Source organism: Thamnophis elegans, chromosome 6 (genome assembly GCF_009769535.1).
Source record: "Thamnophis elegans isolate rThaEle1 chromosome 6, rThaEle1.pri, whole genome shotgun sequence".
Taxonomy (NCBI): domain Eukaryota; kingdom Metazoa; phylum Chordata; class Lepidosauria; order Squamata; family Colubridae; genus Thamnophis; species Thamnophis elegans.
In genome coordinates, this window is record NC_045546.1 from 8040400 (window position 1) to 8058109 (window position 17710).

Here is a 17710-nt window from a genome sequence, read left to right on the forward strand (position 1 = left end):
TGCCATCCCAAAGTTCTCCATGATACAATAATAATGATAATAACAATCATTTAAACCGCCAAGGTACTTTAAACGTTAAAAATTAAATCATAAAACCACGAACCAATAACGATCCTCTCGGCCAAAGTCACAGAAATAAAACGAAGGCCACGAAAATAAAAATAGGAATAAAAGAAGATGCAAGTCGTGAACTCGGCACTCTCCAAAGGAACTCAGTTTTTTTTTTAACATCTTTCCAAAAGTCATCAAGGAGGTCTAAACTCTACCACTGAAAATCAGGGCCTTCTGGCTTCAGTTCCATAAGGACCATGAGGAGCTTCTCCCTAAATCCGTGACGGCAAACTTTTGTCACGCGTGCCCAAAGTGGCACATGGAGCAATGTTGCCTGGCATGCGTGGCGTCTGTTCCTCTTCCAGGTTTCTGGGGCTCATGCGCACGTGATGATCAGCTGGCCTTCGTCCGTGTGGCAGTTCCGGAAACTGGAAGAGTTGGTCTTCCATTTTCTGGCATGAGCACGCGTGCACGCCAGTAACCGGAAGACCAGCTTGCCAGCGCGCATGCCGGGAACCGGAAGTTCATTTTCAGGCATGCACATGCCACCTGGCCAGCTCCTCTTCTGGGTTGTGGCCCCAACAAGCGTGCTCTGTGTGCGCTCACACACTTCCTTTTTGGCACTCGGTGCCAAAAAGATTCGCCATCACTGCCCTAAATAATCTGGCCAGTTGGGCTGATTCAGGTTGGTGAAGGTGATTCCATAAAATGCCCAGATGCCAAGCCCAAAAAATTCATTTTGTGTCACATAGCAGAAGGGAAGACAAATTTGAAAACACATGGGTATTCATCCGTGGAAGTATCTATTTCCTAGTTCTCTTCATTTTGAAAACTCTGGGAAATGCAAATAAAGGACTTCAAAGGACTTTGCAAAGACTGGTAGTCTTTGCATTTGGGCTTAAGGTAAATCTTTGTATTCGAGCCTAGATTTTTTTTTTTTAACGTTTCCTCATAATGAAGCTTACTACCTATATTTATTGTTTTTCAGGTAGGCTCAAATTGCCGGTAGATGTTGTTCAGCCTTTTTTTAAATTTATTTTGAAACAGAATCACTTTAGAAATTTAATATCTGTACAACTGCAACTTGCTGAAGATTGAGTTCTAAAACCCATTGATTATTATCCAACACCGTAGAAGTTTCATAGAGCTGTGTCCGATTATGTGTAAGTGAAAAATGACTTTTAGGAGAGACACTTGTGTCTGAAAAACAAGGGCTTTCTCTGGGCGCGTTCCTTTCACTGGAGAGAAAAAAAATTACCTTACTCTGAGGAAAACACTGGAATTAAAAAAAAATGTTGAACTTTGCACATTGTGGCAAACTTTTGAGTGGGAAATACTTTCTGTGCAATACACTTTGGATTGGATTGGATTTATTCGACTTGTATGCCACCATATTCCCGAAGGGACTCAAGGCGGCTGAACAAAAGCCAAGGGGAGGGGAACAAATACAAAAAAGACAAAAAACAAGACAACAATACAACAATTTAAAAATCACAACAAGCACAACCAATTCGAGTAGGGGTGGAACTCAACAGTCCCAGGCCTGCTGGGACAGCCAGGTCTTAACGGCTATACAGAAAGCCTGAAGGGTGACGAGGGTCCGAATCTCCATGGGGAGATCGTTCCAGAGGGCCGGAGCAGCCACAGAGAAGGCCCTCCTCCGGGTGGTCGACAGCCGGCATTGGCCGGTAGATGGAATTTGGAGGAGGCCTAATCTGTGGGATCTAATGGGTCTATGGGAGGTAATTGGCAGAAGGCGGTCTCTCAAGTACCCAGGTCCAATACCATGTAGGGCTTTATAAGTGACGACTAGCACCTTGAAGCGTATCCGGAGACCAATAGGCAGCCAGTGCAGCTCGCGGAGGATAGGTGTAACGTGGGTGTACCGAGGTGCACCCACAATCGCTTGCACGGCTGCATTCTGGACAAGCTGAAGTCTCCGAACACTCTTCAAGGGCTGCCTCATGTAAAGCGCATTGCAGTAGTCCAGTCTTGAGGTCACAAGGGCATGAGTGACTGTTGTAAGAGCCTCCCGGTTCAGGTAGGGACGCAATTGGTGCACCAGGCAAACCTGGTCACAGCCGACAAATGGTGATCTAAAGTCAGCTGTGGATCCAGGAGGACTCCCAAATTGCGAACCCTGTCTGAGGGGCGTATAATTTCACCCCCCAGCCTGAGAGATGGAATGCCTGGCCAATTTGTGGGAGGGAAAAACACAAGCCACTCAGTCTTGTCAGGATTGAGAGCCAGCTTGTTCACCCCCATCCAGACCCTAACATCCTCCAGGCACTGACACATCACGTCAATGTTTCTACAGGCCAGGTCTTTCCCTCTCTTCCAACCTGGCTTCTTTGAGTTATTCTACACCGACTACTGCCCTTTTTGATGGCGTCCAGCCATTGTGTTTCCTTTAGCGACCTGGTTTCCTTTTACCACCAACTCTTCCAAACTGTAACATGTATGCTACTTTATTTATTAGACTTACGACGCCACCCGTCTTATGAAACATCTCTGGGCGTCTCAAGGTGGCCGCAAAGGCCACTCAAAACAAACCTCAATCCCAGTAAAGCCCAAACTTGGTACTTCAATTGTTCTTCTCGCATGTGCATCCAACAAAATCATCCTCTGGGCTTCATCCTTAACCCTATCCTGATTCTTGGAGGAAAAACCAGCCTTCAGGAAGACTAAAAGGAGGGGGACACCTTCGGCCTCAAGTTGAAGACTTCCCAAAGGTGTCCACCCAGAAGGGACACTGTTTCGGGGTATCCAGGTGGCAAGATTGAAAGGAAAGTACTTGGAGCAGGAATGTCAAACTCAAGGCCTGAGGGCCAGATCTGATCCACAGGGGGCTTAGATGTGGCCCGTGGGCAGGGGTGGGTTCCGGATCCTGGTGCAATGGGGTCCGGCATCTCCCACATGCACGCGTGCAGCGCGCACATGCGTTCTTACGCCTCTGCAATGCTCCAGCTGCTTGGAAGAGCATTGCACAGGCGCCATACTCTGCATGTGTGCAGAAGCACCGAAGAGCTCAAATACAGGTAAGCTGCTCGGAAGGGCGGGCCCTCCGGAGCACCTTCCCGGAATGGTACCCAGTGCTCCTGGCAGGCATCGGTACACCCGTACCTGGGCGTACCACCTGCAACCCACCACTGCCCGTGGGGCTGCCCTGGTGTCAGCCAAGGACTGGCCTGTGGTGCCTCCGCCAGCAAAAACTGAGATCAGAAGGATTGCAGGAGGCTGTTGCAGAAAATGGAGCTCGGATGCCCAGTTTTGCTGGCAGAGTGCTTGGGCCACCACAGGTGTTCCGGACACAAGTGACATTGAGCTGGCCACGCCCCCCCCCCCAAGGTCAAACACAAACCTGGTGTGGCCCTCAATGAAATCAAGTTTGACCTCCCTGGAATAGAGGATATCCACCCTATCTTACCTGCTGGATTCCCCTCAGAGAGAGAGGCAATCCCACAAATCACTTGGATCACCCACCCACTGTCTCTCGTTCAATTAGTCCTCGACTTAACAACCATTCATTTAGTGACCAAAGTTACAATAGCACGGCAAAAAACGACATGACTGTTTTCACACAACCATTGCAGCACCCCCCATGGTCACATGATCCAAATTCAGACGCTTGGCAACTGTTTCATATTTATGACAGTTGCTGCGACCTTCTGAGAAGCGGAAGTCATTGGGGAAGCCTGATTCACTTCACAGTTGTGTTGCAAACTAAAACAGCTGCAGTGATTCACTTAACTACTGTGGCAGAAAACGGGGCAAAATTCACTTCACACCTGTCTTGCTTAACATAAAATTTGGGCTCAATTGTGGTCATAAGTTGAGGTCTATCTGTAGCAGCCCCAAAATAGGTGCCATTGTGGTTCTAAGGTGTGTTCCTTTCAGATGTCACTGTTATTCATATGGAGACAAAAATGAGATTATACTTTGCCCAGAAAGCTTTTATTTATTTCATACTAGCTGATAATCCAGCATTGCTCAGGGATTTATTTATAGGGGGGGAATGTCCGGACCAAACGTAATTTCTAATGTTGGATTTTGCCCCATACCAGAGGGAGCCCCCTTGTGGAGTACTGTGAAGCCGTTACCATGGCAACGGCACTGCGTTGTATAGTAGAAGACATTTTGCAGCAGTACAGTAGAAGCCATTTTGTGACAGCACACTAGAAGCCATTTTAAGGCACAACAGGCTGTATCGTAACAGAACACCCTCCCCCAAGGGGTGTTAGGGGTGTCTCCCCCCCCCAATAGTATTTATCCCCAGAGAGTAAGTCATCTGTGTACCACGTTTGGTTGAAATTGCTCCAGTTACGCTGGGGGGAAAACACACACAGCCATTTTTATATAAATAGATGGCATCACAGAATACAGCATTAATGCAACCCCCCACAAAAACAGCATATGAAAAGTGTATCAAAATATAAAACACTAGAACAGGAATTAGTTTAGTTTAGTTTATTTGTCTTGTATGCTGCCCACTCCCGAAGGACTCTGGGCGGCTCACAATAGACAAGGGAAGGGGGGATAAATAGACAAAGACAACACTTAAAAAAAACCACAACATTCACAATTTCCGTGGGGCTGGATGTTTCACAAGCCCCAAGGAAGTTAGAATCCAAGAAGGCACCAAGAACCCCAGAGAAAGGAGAAAATGGAGAAAGAGCGAACCAGGAATACGTAATTGCTTAATTGTATTAAGTTTGGCTTGGTTACAATAATTTTATATAATGTAATAATATACCTAGGGTGGGAAATCAGTAGTCTTCCTGTGATCTGCACTGCCTTTGTTATAACCCCTGAGTTGCCACTCCCCTCATGAGCACACCAAAATCAAAAAGAAAAGATTTTATTGCGTTATCGTTTGTCTGTAATACCATCCCTGAGTTTCAGAGCTGAAAACCAAATCATTTTAGAAATCCAGGAAAAAAAAAACAAAAAAATGGATCCAAAGGCTGACCAGAAAATAAATGGGTTTGACATCTGAACAGACATGTCTATTATGATATATTACGGATGATTCCAAAAGAGAAGATTTACACAAATTCTTACCCATTTTCACCCTTCCATTCCATCCCTTCCCCTTCTCTTTCCTTCCTTTCCTCCCTCCCTTTGTCTTTCTTCTCCTCTCTTTCCTTCCTCCCTTTTTCATTCCTCTCCTCCACTCCTCTCCCATCCCCTCCCTGCCTTTTTCTTTCCTCCCTTCCCTTTCTCCCTCCCTTTGTCATTCCTCTCCTCCCCTACTCTCCCATCCCCTCCCTCCCTTTCATTTCATTTCATTTATTGAATTTCTATGCTGCCCAATCCCGGAAGACTCCGGGCGGCTTACAGAAATGAAAAAAGAATTAAAAGAATTATTAAAAACAATGGAACACAACAAAGTTAAAAAAAGAACACAACAGACACCCAATCAGACGGGGCTGGACCTCAATCAAGGGGTCAATGGCCCCAAGCCTGCCGGAAAAGCCAGGTTTTAATGGCTTTGCGAAAGGCCATGAGAGTGGGTAGGGCCCGGATCTCTGGGGGCAGCTCATTCCACAGGGCTGGAGCGGCAACAGAGAAGGCCCTACTCCTAGGCGTCGCCAGCCGGCATTGTCCCACTGAAGGTACCCCGAGAAGGCCCATCCTGTGCGATCTTATTGGTCTGAGGGAGGTATGTGGCAGAAGAAGGTCCCGTAGATACCCAGGTCCTAGGCCATGTAGGGCTTTAAAGGTAATAGGTATAGGTATAGGTATTTTATTTGTATGCCGCCCTTTTCCCTGGGGGGACTCAGGGCGGCTCACAGTTCAAAGGGAGGGAGGACAAACCAAGTTAACCACATAAGACAATACATTGTTAAAAGCACAACATTCATACAATTCGGGTGGGGTTAAGGTCTTTAGCCCCAGGCCTGTCGGGACAGCCAGGTTTTAAGGGCTATGCGGAAGGTCTGGAGGGTGGTGAGGGTACGAATCTCCATGGGGAGTTCGTTCCATAGGGTCAGAGCTGCCACCGAGAAGGCTCTCCTCCGCGTGGTTGCCAGTCGACATTGACCGGCTGATGGAACTCGGGGGAGGCCTAATCTATGGGATCTAATTGGTCGAGTGGAGGTAATTGGCAGTAGGCGGTCTCTCAAGTACGCAGATCCAATACCATGCAGGGCTTTGTAGGTGACAAGCACCTTGAATCGTGATCAGAGTCTCCTTCCTTTGTCTCCTTCCTTTCCTCCCTCCCCTCCCCTCCTCCCTTTCCTTTCACTTGTACCCAGATTTTCTTTTACTTTTATGGCATCTGTTACGGCATAGCAACTGGGAACTTTTCCTGCTTCCCCAGCCAGCAAAGTTCACCTAAGTTCACCTAAGGTGTGCAATGTTGCCCAAGTGAACTGCTCATCCGTGGCATTGTTCTCTCTCAATGGGTGGAAATGTTTGCCCTCTAATCTCGGGCTGACTTCCTCTTAGTAAATGAGTTATCCAGACTCTTAACTCCACTCGTACCAGATGCATGTAAAAAAGATGTGGAGACTCTAGAAAAAGGGCAGAGAAGAGCAACAGAGAGGATTAGGGGATTGGAACTAAAACATATGAATAATGATTGCAGGGACTGGGCATGTCTAGTTTAATGAAAAGAAGGACGAGGGGAGACATGAGAGCAGTCTTCCAATATCTCAGGGGTTGCCACAAAGAAGAGGGGGGCAAGCTCTTCTCCAAAGCACCTGAAGGCAGGACAAGAAGCAATGGGTGGAAACTAATCAAGGAGAGAAGCAACCTAGAACTAAGGATAACTTTCCTGACAGTGAGAACAATTAATCAGTGGAACGACTTGCCCCTCCCACAGGAAATAAAAGAGGAACGAAAGGGGAGTGGAGTTTGCAGGAGATCATTAGTTTGCTTAATTGGTTCATGACTCTCCGAGGCTCCTTGCCACGTTTTGCAGATATCGGCCTGTCAGCTCTCCAAGTCAGATAAGGTCTGTGACGGTAAATCCTCCCTCGAAAGATTTTTGCATGAGCAGAATTCACAGGAAATTAATAAAACAGGTTTTTACGGGACAAGGAGTTTGCTTCGTGCTCTTGGGAAGCCTCGGTCAGAACAACCCTGATGCGGCCTTCAATGAAATCGAGTTTGACACTCATGATCTGAAAGCTCTCAACTGTGAGGAAGGATATCAGAATCTTACATTCAAGGGAACCTACGTAGGTATCTCAGAGTCCTTAAGGTTCTGTGGGTTGGTCTTCTCATCCAATGCTGGTGCTAAAACATCAGAAAGTGTGTAAATCCTTCAGGATATGGTTGTCAAAGGCAACAGGACTTTCTTGGGTTTTTTTCCCCTGAAAAGATTTCACTTCCCATCTAAGAAGCTTCTTCAGTTCGGAGGTCCAGTGAACCATTCAATCATTAAGTCAACCTGGCTTCCTGGATTTGACTTTGCTTGTCGGAAACCGACTGGGACAGTCACAATTAGCAATGACGTGACCCCAGTTGCTGCAACTGTCATAAATACACACCAACCACCCAAATTTTTACCTTGGGGAGTGTTGTGGCCCAGCAGGAGCCGTTGGAGCTGCCGATGGACTCCGATAGTGAGGGACCCTATGAGTCGGCTCTGGAAGATGTGGAGGACCCTGGGCAGGGTTCAGACTCCGAGCAGGGACCAGAGAGGCTGGTTGGCCACCAGGAGGTGCCTGAGGCAGGGGGCAGAGGTGAAGATCAAAGAGTTTGTCTCTGATGCCAGGCAGAGGAGGGCGGAGAAACAAAGGCAGCAATTACGGAGACAGACTCATAGGAGATAATCAAGCCCAGGTGATTGTGGTTTGCCTCCTCCCAAGAGAGTATATAAGAAGAGACTTTGGGAGGAGACCTTTTGCAGGACCCAACCGTTTATACCAAGCTGGAGAAGCTTTTGTGTGTATTGTATCTCTTATCTGTGGGAGTCTGGGTTGCTGCCAACATCTTGTCTGTGAGTAATTACTGTGAATAAAGCATGGCTAACAGTAAGCTTGTGTTGGTGTTACTCACTGGATGGAGGGGGGGTCAGAACAGGGAGGCTGTGATGATCATGACTGTGAAGACTGGTTGTAAGTTACTTTCTTCAATGTGCTGTATCTTCAAACCAGAGGTGAGTTACTCCTGGTTTGGCCTGGATCAGGCGAACTGGTAGTAGCAGCTGCGGGAGACTCCGCCCACCTGCCTGGATGCTTCTGTGCATGTGCAGAAGTGTTGCGCACCCAAACCGGTAGTAAAAAGATTGGCAACCCACCACTGCTTCAAACGTTCGCTAAACAAACGGCCATAAATCTAGAACGGCCTGCGTATGTGCACACGAGAAAACATGAAAGACTTTTGACTTCAATGTTTTTGCTGTTTCTCCTGCTTGTTTTGCAGCATTTCTCTCCTGTTTTTGGTGAACTTTTCACTGACGCAGCTCAAATTCCATTTGCTGCTTGCCATGAAACAGCTGGCGAAGTTCCTTTCTCCACGCCAGTTAACAATTTCACTGCAATTTAGCTACTTTAACTCTTGGCAGAGTCTCCCACAGTAACTCCCCACGTCTTTGCGTCTATAGGAAGTGTTCAATCCAGCCTCCCCCCTTCTTCATTCTCCCTTCTGCTTCTAGCCAGGCAGGGAAATGAGTCACGCTGTTTTCCCCCTCAGGCTGAAGAGAGAGGTATGAGGGCAAGTTTCGCTACAAGAATTTTGGCTCAGCTCTGGGAATTGTCTCATCCGTCAGAACAGACAGCATGGGAGGCCAACAAGGAAACCTCGAGGGGTGTGTGTGTTACTCTGCCCCTAAACATCCAGACAACAAAAGGGCCACTTGCTTCTCTTGTGATGTTAGTTAACTAAGATGACGATATTAGTTATGAAGCGCAACTAAGACGATTAAAGACCCGGAGACTACCACATATGAAGAACGGTTTCAGGATTTGGGTTTGGCTAGTCTAGAGCAGGGGCGAGCAAACTGCGGCTCTGGAGCCACATGTGGCTCTTTCATCCCTCTGCTGCGGCTCCCTGTCGTTCAAAAACAGCTGCCAATGTGCGACACCCGCCAGAACATGATTTATTGAGCTCTTTGACCCCGGAAGGCCAACCATGGATAAATCCAAGAAAAGAAAATTTCAGAAGAAAACAGAATCTTTAATTCAACGACATACGCTAGTTTTGTGGCTGCTTAGGAGATAGTCAGGCACGGGAAGGGTTTTGTGGCTCCTGGTGTTTTCTTTTCTGTGGGAAACGGGTCCAAATGGCTCTTTGAGTGTTTAAGATTGCCGACCCCTGTTCTAGAGAAAAGAAGGACTAGGTGTGACATGATAGCAGCATTTCCTCTATTTGAGCAGCTGCCACAAAGAGGAGGGGATCGATTTATAAACAGCGGAGGGCAGGACAAGAAACAATGGATGGAAACTAATCAAGGAGAGACGCAGCCTGGAATGAAGGAGAAACTTCCTAACAGGGAGAACAATTAACCAGTGGAACAGTTTGACTTCGGAAACTGTTGGGTGGGTGCTTCAACACTGAAGGTTTTTAAGAAGTGACTGGACAGCCGCTTGTCTGAAATGGTAGAGGGCCGTGACGGCGAACCTATGCCATGTGTGCCACAGGTGGCATGCAAAACCCTCTCTGTGGGCATGCGAGCTGCTGTCCCAGCTCAGCTCCACCGTCCATGTGTACACGCCTCCCGCTGGCCAGCTGATTTTCAGGTCTCTGCTGTGCATGCGTGGGGAGGGGTGGGAGGACGCATATGGGAGAGGTGCGGGCCTATTTTTTGCTCCCAGGAGGCTGCAGGGAGGCCTACTAGGCCCAAACAGGGCGCGGGAGGGTACATGCATGCACGGGGGGGGGGGAGTTGGAGTGAGGGGGTTCTGTGCCCATGTGCAGTGGGGTAGGATGCGCAGGGGTGGGATTGTGCGCACACTGCATTATGGGTGTGGGAACGCTGTTGCGTGTGCATGCTGTTGGCACGCGACGATAAAAAGGTTAGCCCTCACTGGTAAAGGGTCTCCTGCTTGAGTTGGACTAGAAGACCTCCAAGGTCCCTTCCAGCTCTATTCTGATTCTAATTCACCTAGCCCAGCGATGGCGAACCCTTTTTGGCTCGCGTGCTATAAGTGGGAGGAGCGCATGGGGGTCGTGCGCGGGTGTGCCGCACCTTAATGCAATATGTGACAGTCCCCCAGTGCGCGTGCATGCATGAGAGGCGCTCCCCCCCATTTTTTGCATGCCCTTTTCACCCTCCCCAGGCTCCAGAGGCTTTATAGGAGCCTGGGGAGGGCGAAAAAAGCCTCCCCTCGCCCCCCCCCCCCCCCGGAGGCGATCCAGAGGCTTCAGGGACCTTCAGGAGGCTTCCTGAAGCCTCCGGAGGATTAAAAACGACCCAACTCGTAGAGTTGGTTTCAGGGAAAGCCTCCTGAAGGTCCCTGAAGGCTCCGGAGGGCTTAAACCGACCCTACGAGCAAACCGGAAGTCCATTCCCGAAAACGTCCTGTTTGCTCATGGGGCTGTTTTTTTGCGCTCCGGAGGCTTTAGGGAAGCTCCTGAAACCTCTAGAGGGCCTCCAGGTGGGGGGGGGAGGCTTTTTTCGCCCTCCTCGGGCTCCTATAAAGCCTCTGGAGCCTGGGGAAGGTGAAAAAAATGGCTTTTAAAAAGGCTGAACTCCCTGACAAATGGCTCCGTGTGCCACCTGTGGCAGGCGTGCCATAGGTTCACCATCCCGGACCTCGCCCATCCCATAATTATGAACAGGGTTTGTTTGGGTTTTTTTTGCCGTTTTTATTCCCACTATTGGCAGGAGAGGGGAACTGGTAATTTCAAGGGATATTGCAGAGAATTGATTTCAACGTTATCTCACATCTCCGCTTTATAATGTTTTGCTGCGGAATGTGCAATCAAAAGCACCACAGCGCAGCTCTTGTACACAGCAAATCCTGATGATCGGTGGGCGAATGTCTGGATTGTTTGATGATTTTGTCCAACGCTCTCTCTCACCTCATTGTTCATTAAAGAAGACAACCACACCTTTTAGAAATCTTCTTTCATCTTTTAAAGCATTGCAGCATCACTACAGGTAGTCCCGTAGGCCCCTTCCAGCTGTATTCTTAATTCTGATGAAAAAAATTTACAAATGCAACACCAACCGTTGAAGTCTCGGCAAAACACTTAGGGCTGCTGTTGCAGGAAGTCAACCAGAAAAACAATTGACTGAAGAAGGAGCGCTCGATGTTTTTAAGACGAAAACGGTGCTGAGTACAATTCCCGAAGGAACCTGGCTGACTGGGGAATTCTGGGAATTGAAATCCACAGGCCTTAAAAGTTGCCACGGTTGGACAACCCTGGCTTAGAGGAAGGTCCCTGCCCATCTCGGTGAGCAGAAATGAAAAATTTAAATTCCTGGGAGTCTATCTCAAGCGAAGGTCTCACTGGAAAATCAACACGGCTCAGGTAGCCAGAAAGGCCCAACAGACACTCCACTTCCTTAGGGCCTTGCGAAAAAAAATAAAGTGGAACAACAACTGAGCCAAGAGCCAAGGTGGCGCAGTGGTTAAATGCAGCACTGCAGGCTACTGCTAGATCAGCAGTTCAGCGGTTCAAATCTCACCGGCTCAGGGTTGACTCAGCCTTCCATCCTTCCGAGGTGGGTAAAATGAGGACCCAGATTGTTGGGGGCAATATGCTGACTCTCTGTAAACCGCTTAGAGAGGCCTGAAAGGCCTATGAAGCGGTATATAAGTCTACTGCTATTGCTATTGATGACCTCCTTTTACCGGTCCACACTCATTGCATTACGGTATGGTATGCTGGTTTCTGCACTCTGAAGGCCTCCAAACCCTCTGCACGCCTCGTTTTTTGCATACATACATACATACATACATACATACATACATACATATATATATAAATTATAGATCTATTTCAAGCTATTTAGCTCTCATCAGCTAGCCATACCCTTACTGGGATTCGATCCTGTGCTGTATTGCATCTTAGGCAAACGTCTTAGCCATTGAGCCACAGGTCTCCTCCTTATCAGCTGAAGCCAGGGAAGAAGGTATATATTTAGTGTCACAACCCCTGGTAAGCCCCAATTATGGGAGGAAGGCAACAGTAAAAATATTGGGTTTCTGTCGTGATGGACTCTTGTGACGAGCCGATTGACAGATGATGGAAGCAGTTAGCTTCCTCCCATAATTGGGGCTTACCAGGGGTTGTGACTATATATGTATGTATGTATGTATGTATGTATGTATGTATGTAGTGTCACAACCCCTGGTAAGCCCCAATTATGGGAGGAAGGCAACAGTAAAAATATTGGGTTTCTGTCGTGATGGACTCTTGTGACGAGCCGATTGACAGATGATGGAAGCAGTTAGCTTCCTCCCATAATTGGGGCTTACCAGGGGTTGTGACTATATATATATATATATATATATATATATATATATATATATATATATATATATATATATATATATATATATATATATATATATATATATATATATATGTATGTATGTATGTCATGGAGAGCTTTGGGAGGCTATTAGAGTGCTCCTGGGGGCTGGGAGGGTGGCTGGGGGGGCTCCCCACCCCCCAGGAGCACTTTGCAAGCCTCCCTCTACATGTCCATTTTTGCAAGGGGGGGGGGAGTTGGTAGGCCAAAAATGCTGTACCGAGTGTACAAGACGCACCCAGATTTTCACTCTCTTTTTGCGGGAAAAAGGTGCATCTTATACTCCGAAAAATACGGTAACTCTACAACAACATCAAAAGTTGGTATTTAGCAGGTTCTGACCAGTTCTGGAGAACCGGTACTGGAAATTTTGAATAGTTTGGGGAAGCAGTAAATACCACCTGTGACTGGCCCCGCCCCATCTATTCTCTGCCTCCCGAGTCCCCGCTGATTGGGTGGAAATGGGGATTTTGCAGTAACTTTCCCCTGCCACCCCCACCAAGCCACGCTCACCAAGCCGCGCCCACAGAACCGGTAGCAAAAAAGTTTTAAATCCCACCTCTGAACAACATAGTACGGTTGACTTGCAGGCGCGACGGGCAATAAGTTCTCACGTTGCACTAGGACTGGGTGTTTGTTAGTCGAATTCACTGAACTAGGGATTTTTTTTGTCTTTCACTGTGAGTTGTATTGTGTTGGGGCGGGGTCCATGAAGGGAGGCTCAGCCAATCTCATTGTACACACGTTACAACACTCTGACCATAAGGGTTTGAATTTCGAAATTGAAAACTGGGGGAAAGGCAGACTTCACAATAATTTCAGCGATTCACCAAAACCAGTTTCTGAACTGACACAAAGCTAATATGGAACTTTCCAAAGCTTAGGATGCTGTCTAGATAGACTTCAGCTCGTAGCTTTCACTGCAACGGTCATAACTATGAGCCAGTTGCCAAGCATCTGAATTTTGATCACGGGACCACGGGGGTGGCTGCAACGGTTGTAAGTGAGAAAAATGGTCATAAGTCCCATTCACCAGTGCCGTAGCTTTGAACGATTGCTCAATTGCTCAGCCCCACAGGGTGGCGCTGTGTCTCCACAGTGCTATTTCCTCCTTCCTTTTTAAAAAGATGCATTATGCAGGGCTGACATTTCATCATGTAAAAGGATGCAAAATACAGATCTACAAATGAGTTGTGTGGCATCGAATGATGAATTCTCCATGCAGTCGGTTCAACTGTTGAATTGTCAATGATGGAGAGGGAATGAAAGAAAAAAAGCCAAAGTAAAGATCAGAAAGTGGGATAGGGGAGGAAGAGGAAGAAGAGGAAGAAGAAGAAGAAGAAGAAGAAGAAGAAGAAGAAGAAGAAGAAGAAGAAGAAGAAGAAGAAGAAGAAGAGGAGGAGGAGGAGGAGGAGGAGGAGGAGGAGGAGGAGGAGGAGGAGGAGGAGGAGGAGGAGGAGGAAGGAAGGAAGGAAGGAAAGAGAAAGAAAAAGAAAAAGAAAAAGAAAGAAAGAAAGAAGTCTGGGTCAGAATTTAACAGTATAACAGAGTTGGGAGGGACTTTGGACATCCTCTAGTCCAAGCCCTGTTCAGGCAGGAGACTTTGGCCATCCATTCTCTTTCTAAAAATCTCCAGTGTTGGAGCATCCACAACTTCTGGAGGCAAGTTGTTCCACTGGTTAATTGTTCTCACTGTCAGGAATTTCCTCCTTAGTTCTAAGTTGCTTCTCTCCTTGATTAGTTTCCACCCATTGCTTCTTGTCCTGCCCTCAGGTGCTTTGGAGAATAGTTTGACTCCCACTTCTTTGTGGCAGCCCCTGAGATATTGGAAGACTGCTATCATGTCTCCCCTAGTCCTTATTTTCATCAAACTAGACATACCCAGTTCCTGCAACCGTTCTTCATATGTTTTAGTCTTCAGTCCCCTAATCCTCTTTGTGGCTCTTCTCTGCACTCTTTCCAGAGTCTCCACATCTTTTTTATAAGGGTCAGGAGCTGTAAAATATTGTTTAGCTATCATTTTCCACCAAATGAATTTCTCCAAAGTGAGCGAAAGAAGTACACTTTAGGTCTTGCAACATTTAATTAACTTAGGGGATTCACTGCCACTTGATTGTGGGATGAGCAGCAAGGAAATTTGTTTAAGAGGGATTAGACATCCCTGGAACACGTATTGCAGTGATAAAATACTGTATTTTGAGATAATTGTAAATTTGACAGAGTAGCAAATTGGGAAGAAAAACTAGGTATAATTCAAAATAATTGCCTCCTGACAATCTGAGTTGAGCAAGTGAGTGTGTCAAAGGACACTTATCCGTTGTCCTTTCATATTCATGAACTATATTTTATTTATACCTGAACACAACATTTGGGTATCCAAAAGAGATTTTAGCACATTATGCTGATATCTTCCATTCTCCCAAAGCATCCATTCATTCCAACACCTTAATCATAATATGGGGGTCAATTAAAACCCTTTTGCTGCTTTGGAAGGAGGAGGAGGAGGACTGCATGCTCTCTGAACTTGGCCGTTTTCTTGAAGGCGTTTCATAAGCCACTAAGCAGCAGCAGCATCTGTGGTAATAGCAATAGCAATAGCAGTTAGACTTATATACCGCTTCATAGGGCTTTCAGCCCTCTCTAAGCGGTTTACAGAGTCAGCATATTGCCCCCAACAACAATCCGGGTCCTCATTTTACCCACCTCGGAAGGATGGAAGGCTGAGTCAACCCTGAGCCGATGAGATTTGAACAGCCGAACTGCAGAACTGCAGTCAGCTGAAGTAGCCTGCAGTGCTGCATTTAACCACTGCGCCACCTTGGCTCTAGAAGGGAATGGGTTTTGCAGAAAGGAGGAGGAGGAGGAGGAGGAAGAGGACTGTGGGTCCTTGGTGCTCTCTGAACTTGGCTGTTTTCTTGAAGGTGTTTCATGACCCACTGAGTAGCATCATCAGTGCTAGAAGGGAATGGGTTTTGCAGAGAGGAGGAGGAGGAGGAGGAAGAAGAAGAGGACTGTGGGGTCCTTGGTGTACCCTGAACTTGGCTGTTTTCTTGAAGGTGTTTCATGACCCACTGGGTAGCATCATCAGTGCTAGAAGGGAATGGGTTTTTCAGAGAGGAGGAGGAGGAGGAGGAGGAGGAGGGAGCCCAGCATTGCAAACGAGGCTACATAGGACATTTTGGAGCTGGGGTGGGTGGGTAGGGATGGCAGTTCACCACTACTGGTTTGGGCAAACTAGTCCGAACCGGCTGAATACTACCTCTGCACATAATCCATGTATTTGGATTTGGGGAAACACAATTCAGATTTTATTTCATTCAGATTTTATGTATTTATTTAATCTATGGTATCTACAGTGGTCAGGAGATTCCGTGCAGGAGATTAAAAAGAAGAAGAAGCAGGAAGTTGAGATAGGTAAACCATTGCCATATCCTTAGTGTACCACTAGGTGGAGCATAAAGGCCGTAGTAGCATCTGCAAATACAGTAAAATGCATGGCTAAGGATTCCCTCCTGTGGTCGAATTCCCTTTTCTCTTTGAGAAGAAGGGATTCGTGCTGATTTCGCCAGGAGAGAGAAGATTAAGGAACCTTTCACCTCTCTATTGACGGAGAAGAGGCTGTGGGCTGACCCACACTTTCTGCTTAGCTTCTTACCAGGATGGACCCCTCATCATTCTCTGAGTACAAGAACAGATGATGTTGTCCATATGTTCATAACTCATTTCAAGCACTTCCTGTCTGTATACTCCAGGTTCAATTAAGCTGCTGCTTTCTTTAGAACTTGGTTCCCTTCTGATAGGAGCCCCCAGCTCCATGTGGCTGTGGTGCCTGGGAGACCCTCTCTCTTCGTTTCCTTCCCCTCTTCCTTCTCTCCTTCCTCTCTTCCTTCCCCTTTTGTTTCTTCCTTCCTTCCCCTTTTGTTCCTCTCTTCCTTCCCCCTTCCTTCCTCTCTTCCTTCCCCCTTCCTTCCCCTCTTCCTTCTTTTGTTCCTCTGTTCCTTCCCCCTTACTTCCTCTCTTCCTTCAAGCTGTGTTTTTTCTTCTTCCACAGTCTGTTTTACTTGTAGGAGTCCTCAACCACCCTCTGCTCTTGGTAGATATAATCGGTCAACATCACTTTTAGGGTGCAAAGCATGATTCATTGTCATAAGCTTCCTTGTTTTGCTGTCCAAATTGTCCAGCTCCATCTGGGTCTAGTCAATTATTCCTGCAGAGTATCAAATCACAGGTATAGCCCAGGTATTTATGGCTTTTATGATGTTTCCTCCATTCAATTTGGACTTTAATATCTTGCGAATTTGTCAAATGTACTTGGCTGAAGTTAATTCCTTGTCTTTATTATGCATTAAGTCAGAGGCCTCTAAAATCCCTAAGTACTTGTAGCCTTCTTCTGGTTTTACTGCCTTTATCATTTCTTCATTCTCAAATTCTATTCTATCATCTTATATGATCTTGTCTGCTTTGGTTGCCATTGTTGCACATTTGTCAATTCCAAACTGCATACCAATGTCTTGGCTAAATTCTTTTGTGTTTTCAATTAATAATTTCAGTTCAGCTTTTGTTTTACCAAACAGCTTCAAATCATCCATGTACACCAAGTGTAAAAATTTCAGTCCTTTCTTTCCAAGTTCGTATACACAGTTCATCTTCTTCAAAATGGTTGTCAGTGGTAGCATTGAGAGTATAAAAAGTAGAGGTGATTATTATTATTATTATTATTAGCAACAACAGAATTGTATCACAGTGGCCAGTTGTTTCGCCGGATTTGGCATTGGTTACTAGTCGGGCCCCACCCAGGGGCCTAGGACGTTGTAACGTATTTTCGTAATATGCGTGCAGATCCAAGCAGTGCGGCTTTTTGCATTTGACTGATGGTGATTTTGTCAATTTTTAACTGTTTTAAATGTAATTCCAGTGCTTTTGGGATAGCACCGAGTGTGCCGATTACCACTGGAATTACCACTGCTGGTTTGTGCCATAGTCGTTGAATTTCGATTTTTAAGTCCTGGTGTTTCGCAGTTTTTTCATGTTCCTTCTCGTTGACCCTGCTATCACCTGGTATTGCGATGTCTATGATTGTGGGGAATTACAACCTAATGTTGGGGAACTACAACCTAATGTGGGGGTAACTATACTGCCAACCTACGTGTGTGTCTTTCTTCGATTCCTGCCAGAATATCAGCTTTGTGTTCAGAAAAACAGGCCCAGGTTTCGCACTGAGTAAGT